Below are 15,898 nucleotides of genomic sequence, written 5' to 3'. Positions count from 1 at the left end.
AGGCATGTAAGGGATCTAGAGGTTGACAACATGTCTTCTTAACGGGAGTCCAGGAGCTCATCTCCACAAATGGACTTTTCAGGATCCTTGGGTGGCTCCGTAGTTTGAAACCAATTCTGGTTATCGCTTCTCGGCCTTTTGGCTAAGATCAAGTGCAGTGATTTAGCGATTGCTGCCTTGGTTTTGGATGGAGGTGTCTGGGGTACCTGGCTCGTCGGCCTTGGGGGATCGTCCTTACTTAATTGTGGGGACTTCACCCCCTTGCTGCTATAGGCGTGTCGGCTTAGTCCCCAGACAACGGGAAGCGATCATACTCGCTCCTTCTGTGTGTTGGAGTGGAGATTACGCTCATTCTGTTGGAGAATCATGGCAACAGAGGCGGAGTTGTGGCCGAAGTTGGAGGTTCCAGAACATGCACGTGTGGAGACCGCTTTCCGGATTTTTGTCCGGAGAGACTGTCAGAAGGTTAAGGACTTTCGGTTTATTATGAAGGAGATCATCTTGGGTGTCGCAAAGGTGAAAAAAGAAGACATCGTGGCAGTTATGGATTATCCCCAAAAGGGTGTCTATGACGTGTTTTTTGAGTCTAGGAAGATTTTGGAGAACTATATGGATTCTTTTGATGAATTGAGACATGAGAAGTTTGTTGGAATTCGGTTTCAACGTCACGTATTTAGTAGTGAAAAGATGGTGACAGTGAAGATGTTTTCACCACTGGTTCCAGAAGAGGACATTGTCACGTTTTTGAGTGGTTTTGCCAAGTCTGTAGTATCAAAAGGTAAAGTAATGAATGAATTCGGAGTATGGACGGGAAAGTGGAAATTTTTTGTGGAATTTAACATGAACAAGGATAGGAGTTTTTCCTACCCGCCTCAAAGGTTTAAGCTTGGTAAAGTAAGTGGGAATTTATTCTTTAATGGGATGGATTCCTTTTGTTCAATTTGTGAGGTATATGGTCATAAACGTGAAGACTGTACTGCAGAAAAGTGTTGGAAGTGTAAAGCGGAAGGACATGTTTCTAAATCATGTCCAGTAGAAAGGAATAAGTGTAACCTGTGTATGGAAATTGGGCATAGGTTTAAGGAATGCCCAAAGAGAAAGAGTAATAAGGAGAAGATGGAAAGTGCAAAGGCGGAAAAGAAAGAAAAAAAGAAGACGGTAGAGGTTCAGAGGCAAACAGAAGAGGAGGAAGCTGATAAAGAAATGGACAAAGTTAAAAAAGGAATTGCGGAAATGAAGGGAAGTGGTGTGTGTTTTGAAGCTTTTTTTCCAAAGGTAATCGCAAGTGTGAAGGCAAATAAAGAGAGGTTTTTTGAAACCTATAAGGTGGGAAGGACATGGATAGATTATGTGAATACAAACTTTGAATCTTTCTCGCAAGAGAAAGGACTGTTGGAGTATCTAACATATTATGCGTTGAAGGGAGGAATGCAGTAATGTGTTTTGTTTCCTTCCTCTATATATTATGTGTCTGAGAGGAAATACTTGTTGTTGTTTTGTTTTTTTTGTATATGCATTAAATAATGTTTTTTTGTTTTAAAATGACACGATGATGGATTTGGTCCATCACCGTTTTCAGAAGTATGGAATCGAGATGGTACTTGTAATCTGAGTGTTAAGAAAAAAAAAAAAAAAAAAAAATCTGTTCTTATCAGTTTAATATCTGATACGTCCCCTATCTGGGGACCATATATTAAATGGATTTTTAGAACAGGGAGATGGAAAAAGAGCTTGCTCTGTCCACTCCACGCATTGACCTGGTATTGCAGTATCTCCAGGACCGGTGCACCCCTTCTTTAATGCAGTTTCTAAAATCAGAAAGAATTGAATTCAATGTTTTTTGTTCATTTTGCTTGTTTGTCGGATTTTGGGATGGACTCTTTGGCTTTGCTTTTCTTCTCCTCATTGGATTTTTCATGTTCAAAGTTGCAGAAGCCAGATTACAAGCTCATTTTGGTTCAACTTCAGCAACTGTGCATTGCATTGCCATGTAATGTGATGCAATGCTATCTTTCTAGCTCTCCCTTTTTACTTCCTTTTGGATAAACAGACATATTAGGCAAGCATTTTGGAGCTTTCACCTAAATAACTACAGGTGGTGAGATAAGCTGCACAATATAATTGACCTTTCAGTATATTGTTGCACACACACCATCTATTTAGCAAATGCCCTTGTTATCAACAGCAGCCTTTTAAACTCACCTGAGCTAACAGGTATGTGCGCTGGTTACTCTGCTGCGCTTAAAATTTCTTTTTTGGTTTGCTACAATGCCTTTTCTGAAACGTTGTCTCCTTCTGCTGGAACACTGACTTCTTTCATTTAATGCCTGCAGACTATAAAAGAGAACCCAACCCAAAAAGTTTGGTTGATTAGTCTGTGGCATTCTGTTAAACTGTTGCTTATGGCGGTCTCTGTGAGCTTCTCAGCGACATTCAGCCAGCCAGGTATCCTGCCTGCAGTAGATGGAATGTGGCAATGGAACGCTGGCTGCGCGTGTCATAATAGGCTCTGAGCCTTTATATACCTGTGCACAGCAGCAGCCACCTTCAGTCTGCTGCTGGACAGCCAGCAGCAGCAGCAGCAGGAGAGGTATGTAATCAGGAGCCCTCCTGCTAAGGGTAGACAGCTGCTCGTTCCACCCCACCCCCCGCCTTAATTGGTTCTCCTCCCTTCCAATGGTGTTGAGGCGGGTGGGAACAGCAGGGGGTGAAGGTGCTGTGTTTAAAGAGGTGGAGTTATGCAGATCTAAAACGCGTGGATTGCAGCAGCAGCAAGCCGAAAAGTGCAGGCATGTAAGGGATCTAGAGGTTAACAACATGTCTTCTTAACGGGAGTCCAGGAGCTCATCTCCACAAATGGACTTTTCAGGATCCTTGGGTGGCTCCGTAGTTTGAAACCAATTCTGGTTATCGCTTCTCGGCCTTTTGGCTAAGATCAAGTGTAGTATCTGTTCTTATCAGTTTAATATCTGATACGTCCCCTATCTGGGGACCATATATTAAATGGATTTTTAGAACAGGGAGATGGAAAAAGAGCTTGCTCTGTCCACTCCACGCATTGACCTGGTATTGCAGTATCTCCAGGACCGGTGCACCCCTTCTTTAATGCAGTTTCTAAAATCAGAAAGAATTGAATTCAATGTTTTTTGTTCATTTTGCTTGTTTGTCGGATTTTGGGATGGACTCTTTGGCTTTGCTTTTCTTCTCCTCATTGGATTTTTCATGTTCAAAGTTGCAGAAGCCAGATTACAAGCTCATTTTGGTTCAACTTCAGCAACTGTGCATTGCATTGCCATGTAATGTGATGCAATGCTATCTTTCTAGCTCTCCCTTTTTACTTCCTTTTGGATAAACAGACATATTAGGCAAGCATTTTGGAGCTTTCACCTAAATAACTACAGGTGGTGAGATAAGCTGCACAATATAATTGACCTTTCAGTATATTGTTGCACACACACCATCTATTTAGCAAATGCCCTTGTTATCAACAGCAGCCTTTTAAACTCACCTGAGCTAACAGGTATGTGCGCTGGTTACTCTGCTGCGCTTAAAATTTCTTTTTTGGTTTGCTACAATGCCTTTTCTGAAACGTTGTCTCCTTCTGCTGGAACACTGACTTCTTTCATTTAATGCCTGCAGACTATAAAAGAGAACCCAACCCAAAAAGTTTGGTTGATTAGTCTGTGGCATTCTGTTAAACTGTTGCTTATGGCGGTCTCTGTGAGCTTCTCAGCGACATTCAGCCAGCCAGGTATCCTGCCTGCAGTAGATGGAATGTGGCAATGGAACGCTGGCTGCGCGTGTCATAATAGGCTCTGAGCCTTTATATACCTGTGCACAGCAGCAGCCACCTTCAGTCTGCTGCTGGACAGCCAGCAGCAGCAGCAGCAGGAGAGGTATGTAATCAGGAGCCCTCCTGCTAAGGGTAGACAGCTGCTCGTTCCACCCCACCCCCCGCCTTAATTGGTTCTCCTCCCTTCCAACGGTGTTGAGGCGGGTGGGAACAGCAGGGGGTGAAGGTGCTGTGTTTAAAGAGGTGGAGTTATGCAGATCTAAAACGCGTGGATTGCAGCAGCAGCAAGCCGAAAAGTGCAGGCATGTAAGGGATCTAGAGGTTGACAACATGTCTTCTTAACGGAAGTCCAGGAGCTCATCTCCACAAATGGACTTTTCAGGATCCTTGGGTGGCTCCGTAGTTTGAAACCAATTCTGGTTATCGCTTCTCGGCCTTTTGGCTAAGATCAAGTGTAGTATCTGTTCTTATCAGTTTAATATCTGATACGTCCCCTATCTGGGGACCATATATTAAATGGATTTTTAGAACAGGGAGATGGAAAAAGAGCTTGCTCTGTCCACTCCACGCATTGACCTGGTATTGCAGTATCTCCAGGACCGGTGCACCCCTTCTTTAATGCAGTTTCTAAAATCAGAAAGAATTGAATTCAATGTTTTTTGTTCATTTTGCTTGTTTGTCGGATTTTGGGATGGACTCTTTGGCTTTGCTTTTCTTCTCCTCATTGGATTTTTCATGTTCAAAGTTGCAGAAGCCAGATTACAAGCTCATTTTGGTTCAACTTCAGCAACTGTGCATTGCATTGCCATGTAATGTGATGCAATGCTATCTTTCTAGCTCTCCCTTTTTACTTCCTTTTGGATAAACAGACATATTAGGCAAGCATTTTGGAGCTTTCACCTAAATAACTACAGGTGGTGAGATAAGCTGCACAATATAATTGACCTTTCAGTATATTGTTGCACACACACCATCTATTTAGCAAATGCCCTTGTTATCAACAGCAGCCTTTTAAACTCACCTGAGCTAACAGGTATGTGCGCTGGTTACTCTGCTGCGCTTAAAATTTCTTTTTTGGTTTGCTACAATGCCTTTTCTGAAACGTTGTCTCCTTCTGCTGGAACACTGACTTCTTTCATTTAATGCCTGCAGACTATAAAAGAGAACCCAACCCAAAAAGTTTGGTTGATTAGTCTGTGGCATTCTGTTAAACTGTTGCTTATGGCGGTCTCTGTGAGCTTCTCAGCGACATTCAGCCAGCCAGGTATCCTGCCTGCAGTAGATGGAATGTGGCAATGGAACGCTGGCTGCGCGTGTCATAATAGGCTCTGAGCCTTTATATACCTGTGCACAGCAGCAGCCACCTTCAGTCTGCTGCTGGACAGCCAGCAGCAGCAGCAGCAGGAGAGGTATGTAATCAGGAGCCCTCCTGCTAAGGGTAGACAGCTGCTCGTTCCACCCCACCCCCCGCCTTAATTGGTTCTCCTCCCTTCCAACGGTGTTGAGGCGGGTGGGAACAGCAGGGGGTGAAGGTGCTGTGTTTAAAGAGGTGGAGTTATGCAGATCTAAAACGCGTGGATTGCAGCAGCAGCAAGCCGAAAAGTGCAGGCATGTAAGGGATCTAGAGGTTGACAACATGTCTTCTTAACGGAAGTCCAGGAGCTCATCTCCACAAATGGACTTTTCAGGATCCTTGGGTGGCTCCGTAGTTTGAAACCAATTCTGGTTATCGCTTCTCGGCCTTTTGGCTAAGATCAAGTGTAGTATCTGTTCTTATCAGTTTAATATCTGATACGTCCCCTATCTGGGGACCATATATTAAATGGATTTTTAGAACAGGGAGATGGAAAAAGAGCTTGCTCTGTCCACTCCACGCATTGACCTGGTATTGCAGTATCTCCAGGACCGGTGCACCCCTTCTTTAATGCAGTTTCTAAAATCAGAAAGAATTGAATTCAATGTTTTTTGTTCATTTTGCTTGTTTGTCGGATTTTGGGATGGACTCTTTGGCTTTGCTTTTCTTCTCCTCATTGGATTTTTCATGTTCAAAGTTGCAGAAGCCAGATTACAAGCTCATTTTGGTTCAACTTCAGCAACTGTGCATTGCATTGCCATGTAATGTGATGCAATGCTATCTTTCTAGCTCTCCCTTTTTACTTCCTTTTGGATAAACAGACATATTAGGCAAGCATTTTGGAGCTTTCACCTAAATAACTACAGGTGGTGAGATAAGCTGCACAATATAATTGACCTTTCAGTATATTGTTGCACACACACCATCTATTTAGCAAATGCCCTTGTTATCAACAGCAGCCTTTTAAACTCACCTGAGCTAACAGGTATGTGCGCTGGTTACTCTGCTGCGCTTAAAATTTCTTTTTTGGTTTGCTACAATGCCTTTTCTGAAACGTTGTCTCCTTCTGCTGGAACACTGACTTCTTTCATTTAATGCCTGCAGACTATAAAAGAGAACCCAACCCAAAAAGTTTGGTTGATTAGTCTGTGGCATTCTGTTAAACTGTTGCTTATGGCGGTCTCTGTGAGCTTCTCAGCGACATTCAGCCAGCCAGGTATCCTGCCTGCAGTAGATGGAATGTGGCAATGGAACGCTGGCTGCGCGTGTCATAATAGGCTCTGAGCCTTTATATACCTGTGCACAGCAGCAGCCACCTTCAGTCTGCTGCTGGACAGCCAGCAGCAGCAGCAGCAGGAGAGGTATGTAATCAGGAGCCCTCCTGCTAAGGGTAGACAGCTGCTCGTTCCACCCCACCCCCCGCCTTAATTGGTTCTCCTCCCTTCCAACGGTGTTGAGGCGGGTGGGAACAGCAGGGGGTGAAGGTGCTGTGTTTAAAGAGGTGGAGTTATGCAGATCTAAAACGCGTGGATTGCAGCAGCAGCAAGCCGAAAAGTGCAGGCATGTAAGGGATCTAGAGGTTGACAACATGTCTTCTTAACGGGAGTCCAGGAGCTCATCTCCACAAATGGACTTTTCAGGATCCTTGGGTGGCTCCGTAGTTTGAAACCAATTCTGGTTATCGCTTCTCGGCCTTTTGGCTAAGATCAAGTGTAGTATCTGTTCTTATCAGTTTAATATCTGATACGTCCCCTATCTGGGGACCATATATTAAATGGATTTTTAGAACAGGGAGATGGAAAAAGAGCTTGCTCTGTCCACTCCACGCATTGACCTGGTATTGCAGTATCTCCAGGACCGGTGCACCCCTTCTTTAATGCAGTTTCTAAAATCAGAAAGAATTGAATTCAATGTTTTTTGTTCATTTTGCTTGTTTGTCGGATTTTGGGATGGACTCTTTGGCTTTGCTTTTCTTCTCCTCATTGGATTTTTCATGTTCAAAGTTGCAGAAGCCAGATTACAAGCTCATTTTGGTTCAACTTCAGCAACTGTGCATTGCATTGCCATGTAATGTGATGCAATGCTATCTTTCTAGCTCTCCCTTTTTACTTCCTTTTGGATAAACAGACATATTAGGCAAGCATTTTGGAGCTTTCACCTAAATAACTACAGGTGGTGAGATAAGCTGCACAATATAAATGACCTTTCAGTATATTGTTGCACACACACCATCTATTTAGCAAATGCCCTTGTTATCAACAGCAGCCTTTTAAACTCACCTGAGCTAACAGGTATGTGCGCTGGTTACTCTGCTGCGCTTAAAATTTCTTTTTTGGTTTGCTACAATGCCTTTTCTGAAACGTTGTCTCCTTCTGCTGGAACACTGACTTCTTTCATTTAATGCCTGCAGACTATAAAAGAGAACCCAACCCAAAAAGTTTGGTTGATTAGTCTGTGGCATTCTGTTAAACTGTTGCTTATGGCGGTCTCTGTGAGCTTCTCAGCGACATTCAGCCAGCCAGGTATCCTGCCTGCAGTAGATGGAATGTGGCAATGGAACGCTGGCTGCGCGTGTCATAATAGGCTCTGAGCCTTTATATACCTGTGCACAGCAGCAGCCACCTTCAGTCTGCTGCTGGACAGCCAGCAGCAGCAGCAGCAGGAGAGGTATGTAATCAGGAGCCCTCCTGCTAAGGGTAGACAGCTGCTCGTTCCACCCCACCCCCCGCCTTAATTGGTTCTCCTCCCTTCCAACGGTGTTGAGGCGGGTGGGAACAGCAGGGGGTGAAGGTGCTGTGTTTAAAGAGGTGGAGTTATGCAGATCTAAAACGCGTGGATTGCAGCAGCAGCAAGCCGAAAAGTGCAGGCATGTAAGGGATCTAGAGGTTGACAACATGTCTTCTTAACGGGAGTCCAGGAGCTCATCTCCACAAATGGACTTTTCAGGATCCTTGGGTGGCTCCGTAGTTTGAAACCAATTCTGGTTATCGCTTCTCGGCCTTTTGGCTAAGATCAAGTGTAGTATCTGTTCTTATCAGTTTAATATCTGATACGTCCCCTATCTGGGGACCATATATTAAATGGATTTTTAGAACAGGGAGATGGAAAAAGAGCTTGCTCTGTCCACTCCACGCATTGACCTGGTATTGCAGTATCTCCAGGACCGGTGCACCCCTTCTTTAATGCAGTTTCTAAAATCAGAAAGAATTGAATTCAATGTTTTTTGTTCATTTTGCTTGTTTGTCGGATTTTGGGATGGACTCTTTGGCTTTGCTTTTCTTCTCCTCATTGGATTTTTCATGTTCAAAGTTGCAGAAGCCAGATTACAAGCTCATTTTGGTTCAACTTCAGCAACTGTGCATTGCATTGCCATGTAATGTGATGCAATGCTATCTTTCTAGCTCTCCCTTTTTACTTCCTTTTGGATAAACAGACATATTAGGCAAGCATTTTGGAGCTTTCACCTAAATAACTACAGGTGGTGAGATAAGCTGCACAATATAATTGACCTTTCAGTATATTGTTGCACACACACCATCTATTTAGCAAATGCCCTTGTTATCAACAGCAGCCTTTTAAACTCACCTGAGCTAACAGGTATGTGCGCTGGTTACTCTGCTGCGCTTAAAATTTCTTTTTTGGTTTGCTACAATGCCTTTTCTGAAACGTTGTCTCCTTCTGCTGGAACACTGACTTCTTTCATTTAATGCCTGCAGACTATAAAAGAGAACCCAACCCAAAAAGTTTGGTTGATTAGTCTGTGGCATTCTGTTAAACTGTTGCTTATGGCGGTCTCTGTGAGCTTCTCAGCGACATTCAGCCAGCCAGGTATCCTGCCTGCAGTAGATGGAATGTGGCAATGGAACGCTGGCTGCGCGTGTCATAATAGGCTCTGAGCCTTTATATACCTGTGCACAGCAGCAGCCACCTTCAGTCTGCTGCTGGACAGCCAGCAGCAGCAGCAGCAGGAGAGGTATGTAATCAGGAGCCCTCCTGCTAAGGGTAGACAGCTGCTCGTTCCACCCCACCCCCCGCCTTAATTGGTTCTCCTCCCTTCCAACGGTGTTGAGGCGGGTGGGAACAGCAGGGGGTGAAGGTGCTGTGTTTAAAGAGGTGGAGTTATGCAGATCTAAAACGCGTGGATTGCAGCAGCAGCAAGCCGAAAAGTGCAGGCATGTAAGGGATCTAGAGGTTGACAACATGTCTTCTTAACGGGAGTCCAGGAGCTCATCTCCACAAATGGACTTTTCAGGATCCTTGGGTGGCTCCGTAGTTTGAAACCAATTCTGGTTATCGCTTCTCGGCCTTTTGGCTAAGATCAAGTGTAGTATCTTTCGAAAAGGCGGTTTTGGATGTTGGCCGCCCTAGTAGATTGATACATTATGCACACTGGGGTTTAGGCGCTTGTTAGTACGCCAGGTGGCTAATATAGTCATCTGGTGGAAAGCATGGTCCCCCAGGATCGACGCCATTGGGCCGGGGAAGATCGAAAGCCCGAAGTGTGAAGTGCCCCAGGAGTGGTGACCCTGGGGTGCCTTAACTCACTGGAATTGGGAACCCCACTTGAGTTTATGGCACATTTGCACAAGCACTTCAAATTTTCTTTCTTCGCACACACCCTTATTCCGGGCCTTCTGGCCTTAGGATGGGGAATTTTTCAATTCCCGGTTGAAGGTCCGGGCAGTATTATACTGTGAAACCTTCACTATTTATTTAATTTCTTTGTCACTGTGTGTCCACTTATTCACGTGTGTCACGTCCTACTAGGATTTTGTCGGGATGCGGTTCCCTTACGGGTTCCTCTCTTGGCAGGTCTAGGGGGGGAGTGTGTGGCCATCAGGTTCCGCTCCCCCCTGAACCCCCCTGGCTCTCCTCTTTCGGGAGGAGAGCGTTGTTGGCTCCCCTCTTCCGGGAGGGGAGCACAGTCTTTGGCTCCCAGTGCCTTGCTCGGGTGAGAACTCGGGCAGGTGCTGGGGGTATGATTGGGTCGCCTCTGGCTTCGGCTGGAGGTGGCTTTTTGTCCCTGTTCCTCGCTGTGGCCTTTTGGCTCGGAGGGACGGGGAATGGTTTGGGGGACCCTTCTCCTTTTGGAGAGGGTTTCAAGAAGACCAGCATCCTAGTGCACTTTTTTTATGGCACTTGTCACTTTTTTAAGCGCACTCGGGTTTTGTACACGAATTCGGGCTTTCGATGAAAAGAAAAAAAAAAAGAAAAAAAATCTGTTCTTATCAGTTTAATATCTGATACGTCCCCTATCTGGGGACCATATATTAAATGGATTTTTAGAACAGGGAGATGGAAAAAGAGCTTGCTCTGTCCACTCCACGCATTGACCTGGTATTGCAGTATCTCCAGGACCGGTGCACCCCTTCTTTAATGCAGTTTCTAAAATCAGAAAGAATTGAATTCAATGTTTTTTGTTCATTTTGCTTGTTTGTCGGATTTTGGGATGGACTCTTTGGCTTTGCTTTTCTTCTCCTCATTGGATTTTTCATGTTCAAAGTTGCAGAAGCCAGATTACAAGCTCATTTTGGTTCAACTTCAGCAACTGTGCATTGCATTGCCATGTAATGTGATGCAATGCTATCTTTCTAGCTCTCCCTTTTTACTTCCTTTTGGATAAACAGACATATTAGGCAAGCATTTTGGAGCTTTCACCTAAATAACTACAGGTGGTGAGATAAGCTGCACAATATAATTGACCTTTCAGTATATTGTTGCACACACACCATCTATTTAGCAAATGCCCTTGTTATCAACAGCAGCCTTTTAAACTCACCTGAGCTAACAGGTATGTGCGCTGGTTACTCTGCTGCGCTTAAAATTTCTTTTTTGGTTTGCTACAATGCCTTTTCTGAAACGTTGTCTCCTTCTGCTGGAACACTGACTTCTTTCATTTAATGCCTGCAGACTATAAAAGAGAACCCAACCCAAAAAGTTTGGTTGATTAGTCTGTGGCATTCTGTTAAACTGTTGCTTATGGCGGTCTCTGTGAGCTTCTCAGCGACATTCAGCCAGCCAGGTATCCTGCCTGCAGTAGATGGAATGTGGCAATGGAACGCTGGCTGCGCGTGTCATAATAGGCTCTGAGCCTTTATATACCTGTGCACAGCAGCAGCCACCTTCAGTCTGCTGCTGGACAGCCAGCAGCAGCAGCAGCAGGAGAGGTATGTAATCAGGAGCCCTCCTGCTAAGGGTAGACAGCTGCTCGTTCCACCCCACCCCCCGCCTTAATTGGTTCTCCTCCCTTCCAACGGTGTTGAGGCGGGTGGGAACAGCAGGGGGTGAAGGTGCTGTGTTTAAAGAGGTGGAGTTATGCAGATCTAAAACGCGTGGATTGCAGCAGCAGCAAGCCGAAAAGTGCAGGCATGTAAGGGATCTAGAGGTTGACAACATGTCTTCTTAACGGGAGTCCAGGAGCTCATCTCCACAAATGGACTTTTCAGGATCCTTGGGTGGCTCCGTAGTTTGAAACCAATTCTGGTTATCGCTTCTCGGCCTTTTGGCTAAGATCAAGTGTAGTATCTGTTCTTATCAGTTTAATATCTGATACGTCCCCTATCTGGGGACCATATATTAAATGGATTTTTAGAACAGGGAGATGGAAAAAGAGCTTGCTCTGTCCACTCCACGCATTGACCTGGTATTGCAGTATCTCCAGGACCGGTGCACCCCTTCTTTAATGCAGTTTCTAAAATCAGAAAGAATTGAATTCAATGTTTTTTGTTCATTTTGCTTGTTTGTCGGATTTTGGGATGGACTCTTTGGCTTTGCTTTTCTTCTCCTCATTGGATTTTTCATGTTCAAAGTTGCAGAAGCCAGATTACAAGCTCATTTTGGTTCAACTTCAGCAACTGTGCATTGCATTGCCATGTAATGTGATGCAATGCTATCTTTCTAGCTCTCCCTTTTTACTTCCTTTTGGATAAACAGACATATTAGGCAAGCATTTTGGAGCTTTCACCTAAATAACTACAGGTGGTGAGATAAGCTGCACAATATAATTGACCTTTCAGTATATTGTTGCACACACACCATCTATTTAGCAAATGCCCTTGTTATCAACAGCAGCCTTTTAAACTCACCTGAGCTAACAGGTATGTGCGCTGGTTACTCTGCTGCGCTTAAAATTTCTTTTTTGGTTTGCTACAATGCCTTTTCTGAAACGTCTCCTTCTGCTGGAACACTGACTTCTTTCATTTAATGCCTGCAGACTATAAAAGAGAACCCAACCCAAAAAGTTTGGTTGATTAGTCTGTGGCATTCTGTTAAACTGTTGCTTATGGCGGTCTCTGTGAGCTTCTCAGCAACATTCAGCCAGCCAGGTATCCTGCCTGCAGTAGATGGAATGTGGCAATGGAACGCTGGCTGCGCGTGTCATAATAGGCTCTGAGCCTTTATATACCTGTGCACAGCAGCAGCCACCTTCAGTCTGCTGCTGGACAGCCAGCAGCAGCAGCAGCAGGAGAGGTATGTAATCAGGAGCCCTCCTGCTAAGGGTAGACAGCTGCTCGTTCCACCCCACCCCCCGCCTTAATTGGTTCTCCTCCCTTCCAACGGTGTTGAGGCGGGTGGGAACAGCAGGGGGTGAAGGTGCTGTGTTTAAAGAGGTGGAGTTATGCAGATCTAAAACGCGTGGATTGCAGCAGCAGCAAGCCGAAAAGTGCAGGCATGTAAGGGATCTAGAGGTTGACAACATGTCTTCTTAACGGGAGTCCAGGAGCTCATCTCCACAAATGGACTTTTCAGGATCCTTGGGTGGCTCCGTAGTTTGAAACCAATTCTGGTTATCGCTTCTCGGCCTTTTGGCTAAGATCAAGTGTAGTATCTGTTCTTATCAGTTTAATATCTGATACGTCCCCTATCTGGGGACCATATATTAAATGGATTTTTAGAACAGGGAGATGGAAAAAGAGCTTGCTCTGTCCACTCCACGCATTGACCTGGTATTGCAGTATCTCCAGGACCGGTGCACCCCTTCTTTAATGCAGTTTCTAAAATCAGAAAGAATTGAATTCAATGTTTTTTGTTCATTTTGCTTGTTTGTCGGATTTTGGGATGGACTCTTTGGCTTTGCTTTTCTTCTCCTCATTGGATTTTTCATGTTCAAAGTTGCAGAAGCCAGATTACAAGCTCATTTTGGTTCAACTTCAGCAACTGTGCATTGCATTGCCATGTAATGTGATGCAATGCTATCTTTCTAGCTCTCCCTTTTTACTTCCTTTTGGATAAACAGACATATTAGGCAAGCATTTTGGAGCTTTCACCTAAATAACTACAGGTGGTGAGATAAGCTGCACAATATAATTGACCTTTCAGTATATTGTTGCACACACACCATCTATTTAGCAAATGCCCTTGTTATCAACAGCAGCCTTTTAAACTCACCTGAGCTAACAGGTATGTGCGCTGGTTACTCTGCTGCGCTTAAAATTTCTTTTTTGGTTTGCTACAATGCCTTTTCTGAAACGTTGTCTCCTTCTGCTGGAACACTGACTTCTTTCATTTAATGCCTGCAGACTATAAAAGAGAACCCAACCCAAAAAGTTTGGTTGATTAGTCTGTGGCATTCTGTTAAACTGTTGCTTATGGCGGTCTCTGTGAGCTTCTCAGCGACATTCAGCCAGCCAGGTATCCTGCCTGCAGTAGATGGAATGTGGCAATGGAACGCTGGCTGCGCGTGTCATAATAGGCTCTGAGCCTTTATATACCTGTGCACAGCAGCAGCCACCTTCAGTCTGCTGCTGGACAGCCAGCAGCAGCAGCAGCAGGAGAGGTATGTAATCAGGAGCCCTCCTGCTAAGGGTAGACAGCTGTTCGTTCCACCCCACCCCCCGCCTTAATTGGTTCTCCTCCCTTCCAACGGTGTTGAGGCGGGTGGGAACAGCAGGGGGTGAAGGTGCTGTGTTTAAAGAGGTGGAGTTATGCAGATCTAAAACGCGTGGATTGCAGCAGCAGCAAGCCGAAAAGTGCAGGCATGTAAGGGATCTAGAGGTTGACAACATGTCTTCTTAACGGGAGTCCAGGAGCTCATCTCCACAAATGGACTTTTCAGGATCCTTGGGTGGCTCCGTAGTTTGAAACCAATTCTGGTTATCGCTTCTCGGCCTTTTGGCTAAGATCAAGTGTAGTATCTGTTCTTATCAGTTTAATATCTGATACGTCCCCTATCTGGGGACCATATATTAAATGGATTTTTAGAACAGGGAGATGGAAAAAGAGCTTGCTCTGTCCACTCCACGCATTGACCTGGTATTGCAGTATCTCCAGGACCGGTGCACCCCTTCTTTAATGCAGTTTCTAAAATCAGAAAGAATTGAATTCAATGTTTTTTGTTCATTTTGCTTGTTTGTCGGATTTTGGGATGGACTCTTTGGCTTTGCTTTTCTTCTCCTCATTGGATTTTTCATGTTCAAAGTTGCAGAAGCCAGATTACAAGCTCATTTTGGTTCAACTTCAGCAACTGTGCATTGCATTGCCATGTAATGTGATGCAATGCTATCTTTCTAGCTCTCCCTTTTTACTTCCTTTTGGATAAACAGACATATTAGGCAAGCATTTTGGAGCTTTCACCTAAATAACTACAGGTGGTGAGATAAGCTGCACAATATAATTGACCTTTCAGTATATTGTTGCACACACACCATCTATTTAGCAAATGCCCTTGTTATCAACAGCAGCCTTTTAAACTCACCTGAGCTAACAGGTATGTGCGCTGGTTACTCTGCTGCGCTTAAAATTTCTTTTTTGGTTTGCTACAATGCCTTTTCTGAAACGTTGTCTCCTTCTGCTGGAACACTGACTTCTTTCATTTAATGCCTGCAGACTATAAAAGAGAACCCAACCCAAAAAGTTTGGTTGATTAGTCTGTGGCATTCTGTTAAACTGTTGCTTATGGCGGTCTCTGTGAGCTTCTCAGCGACATTCAGCCAGCCAGGTATCCTGCCTGCAGTAGATGGAATGTGGCAATGGAACGCTGGCTGCGCGTGTCATAATAGGCTCTGAGCCTTTATATACCTGTGCACAGCAGCAGCCACCTTCAGTCTGCTGCTGGACAGCCAGCAGCAGCAGCAGCAGGAGAGGTATGTAATCAGGAGCCCTCCTGCTAAGGGTAGACAGCTGCTCGTTCCACCCCACCCCCCGCCTTAATTGGTTCTCCTCCCTTCCAACGGTGTTGAGGCAGGTGGGAACAGCAGGGGGTGAAGGTGCTGTGTTTAAAGAGGTGGAGTTATGCAGATCTAAAACGCGTGGATTGCAGCAGCAGCAAGCCGAAAAGTGCAGGCATGTAAGGGATCTAGAGGTTGACAACATGTCTTCTTAACGGGAGTCCAGGAGCTCATCTCCACAAATGGACTTTTCAGGATCCTTGGGTGGCTCCGTAGTTTGAAACCAATTCTGGTTATCGCTTCTCGGCCTTTTGGCTAAGATCAAGTGTAGTATCTGTTCTTATCAGTTTAATATCTGATACGTCCCCTATCTGGGGACCATATATTAAATGGATTTTTAGAACAGGGAGATGGAAAAAGAGCTTGCTCTGTCCACTCCACGCATTGACCTGGTATTGCAGTATCTCCAGGACCGGTGCACCCCTTCTTTAATGCAGTTTCTAAAATCAGAAAGAATTGAATTCAATGTTTTTTGTTCATTTTGCTTGTTTGTCGGATTTTGGGATGGACTCTTTGGCTTTGCTTTTCTTCTCCTCATTGGATTTTTCATGTTCAAAGTTGCAGAAGCCAGATTACAAGCTCATT

General features: G+C 44.7%; 11 non-coding genes and 1 pseudogene across 11 annotated transcripts; all 12 read left to right on the top strand.

Annotated features, from left to right (window-relative positions):
• Positions 1 to 1,606: 1,606 nt before the first annotated feature.
• LOC141150735 (U2 spliceosomal RNA) lies at positions 1,607 to 1,794 on the top strand. The gene has a single exon (XR_012246858.1). It is a non-coding gene; the product is annotated as a U2 spliceosomal RNA (small nuclear RNA).
• Positions 1,795 to 2,909: 1,115 nt separating this feature from the next.
• On the top strand, positions 2,910 to 3,100 carry LOC141274574 (U2 spliceosomal RNA). Its single transcript, XR_012322845.1, has one exon. It is a non-coding gene; the product is annotated as a U2 spliceosomal RNA (small nuclear RNA).
• Positions 3,101 to 4,215: 1,115 nt separating this feature from the next.
• LOC141274572 (U2 spliceosomal RNA) lies at positions 4,216 to 4,406 on the top strand. Its single transcript, XR_012322843.1, has one exon. It is a non-coding gene; the product is annotated as a U2 spliceosomal RNA (small nuclear RNA).
• Positions 4,407 to 5,521: 1,115 nt separating this feature from the next.
• On the top strand, positions 5,522 to 5,712 carry LOC141274571 (U2 spliceosomal RNA). Its single transcript, XR_012322842.1, has one exon. It is a non-coding gene; the product is annotated as a U2 spliceosomal RNA (small nuclear RNA).
• Positions 5,713 to 6,827: 1,115 nt separating this feature from the next.
• LOC141274570 (U2 spliceosomal RNA) lies at positions 6,828 to 7,018 on the top strand. The gene has a single exon (XR_012322841.1). It is a non-coding gene; the product is annotated as a U2 spliceosomal RNA (small nuclear RNA).
• Positions 7,019 to 8,133: 1,115 nt separating this feature from the next.
• On the top strand, positions 8,134 to 8,324 carry LOC141274569 (U2 spliceosomal RNA). Its single transcript, XR_012322840.1, has one exon. It is a non-coding gene; the product is annotated as a U2 spliceosomal RNA (small nuclear RNA).
• A 1,115-nt stretch (positions 8,325 to 9,439) lies between these two features.
• On the top strand, positions 9,440 to 9,531 carry LOC141151242 (U2 spliceosomal RNA; annotated as a pseudogene).
• Positions 9,532 to 10,327: 796 nt separating this feature from the next.
• Positions 10,328 to 10,518, top strand: LOC141150760 (U2 spliceosomal RNA). Its single transcript, XR_012246880.1, has one exon. It is a non-coding gene; the product is annotated as a U2 spliceosomal RNA (small nuclear RNA).
• A 1,115-nt stretch (positions 10,519 to 11,633) lies between these two features.
• Positions 11,634 to 11,824, top strand: LOC141274568 (U2 spliceosomal RNA). Its single transcript, XR_012322839.1, has one exon. It is a non-coding gene; the product is annotated as a U2 spliceosomal RNA (small nuclear RNA).
• A 1,112-nt stretch (positions 11,825 to 12,936) lies between these two features.
• LOC141274567 (U2 spliceosomal RNA) lies at positions 12,937 to 13,127 on the top strand. The gene has a single exon (XR_012322838.1). It is a non-coding gene; the product is annotated as a U2 spliceosomal RNA (small nuclear RNA).
• A 1,115-nt stretch (positions 13,128 to 14,242) lies between these two features.
• LOC141274566 (U2 spliceosomal RNA) lies at positions 14,243 to 14,433 on the top strand. The gene has a single exon (XR_012322837.1). It is a non-coding gene; the product is annotated as a U2 spliceosomal RNA (small nuclear RNA).
• Positions 14,434 to 15,548: 1,115 nt separating this feature from the next.
• LOC141274565 (U2 spliceosomal RNA) lies at positions 15,549 to 15,739 on the top strand. The gene has a single exon (XR_012322836.1). It is a non-coding gene; the product is annotated as a U2 spliceosomal RNA (small nuclear RNA).
• Positions 15,740 to 15,898: the final 159 nt, after the last annotated feature.

Source organism: Phyllobates terribilis, unplaced genomic scaffold (genome assembly GCF_046119375.1).
Source record: "Phyllobates terribilis strain yellow unplaced genomic scaffold, ASM4611937v1 Scaffold_5__5_contigs__length_657084704, whole genome shotgun sequence".
Classification (NCBI taxonomy): Eukaryota; Metazoa; Chordata; class Amphibia; order Anura; family Dendrobatidae; genus Phyllobates; species Phyllobates terribilis.
The sequence above is the reverse complement of the archived record's forward strand: the minus strand, read 5'-3'. Positions and strand labels throughout refer to the sequence as shown.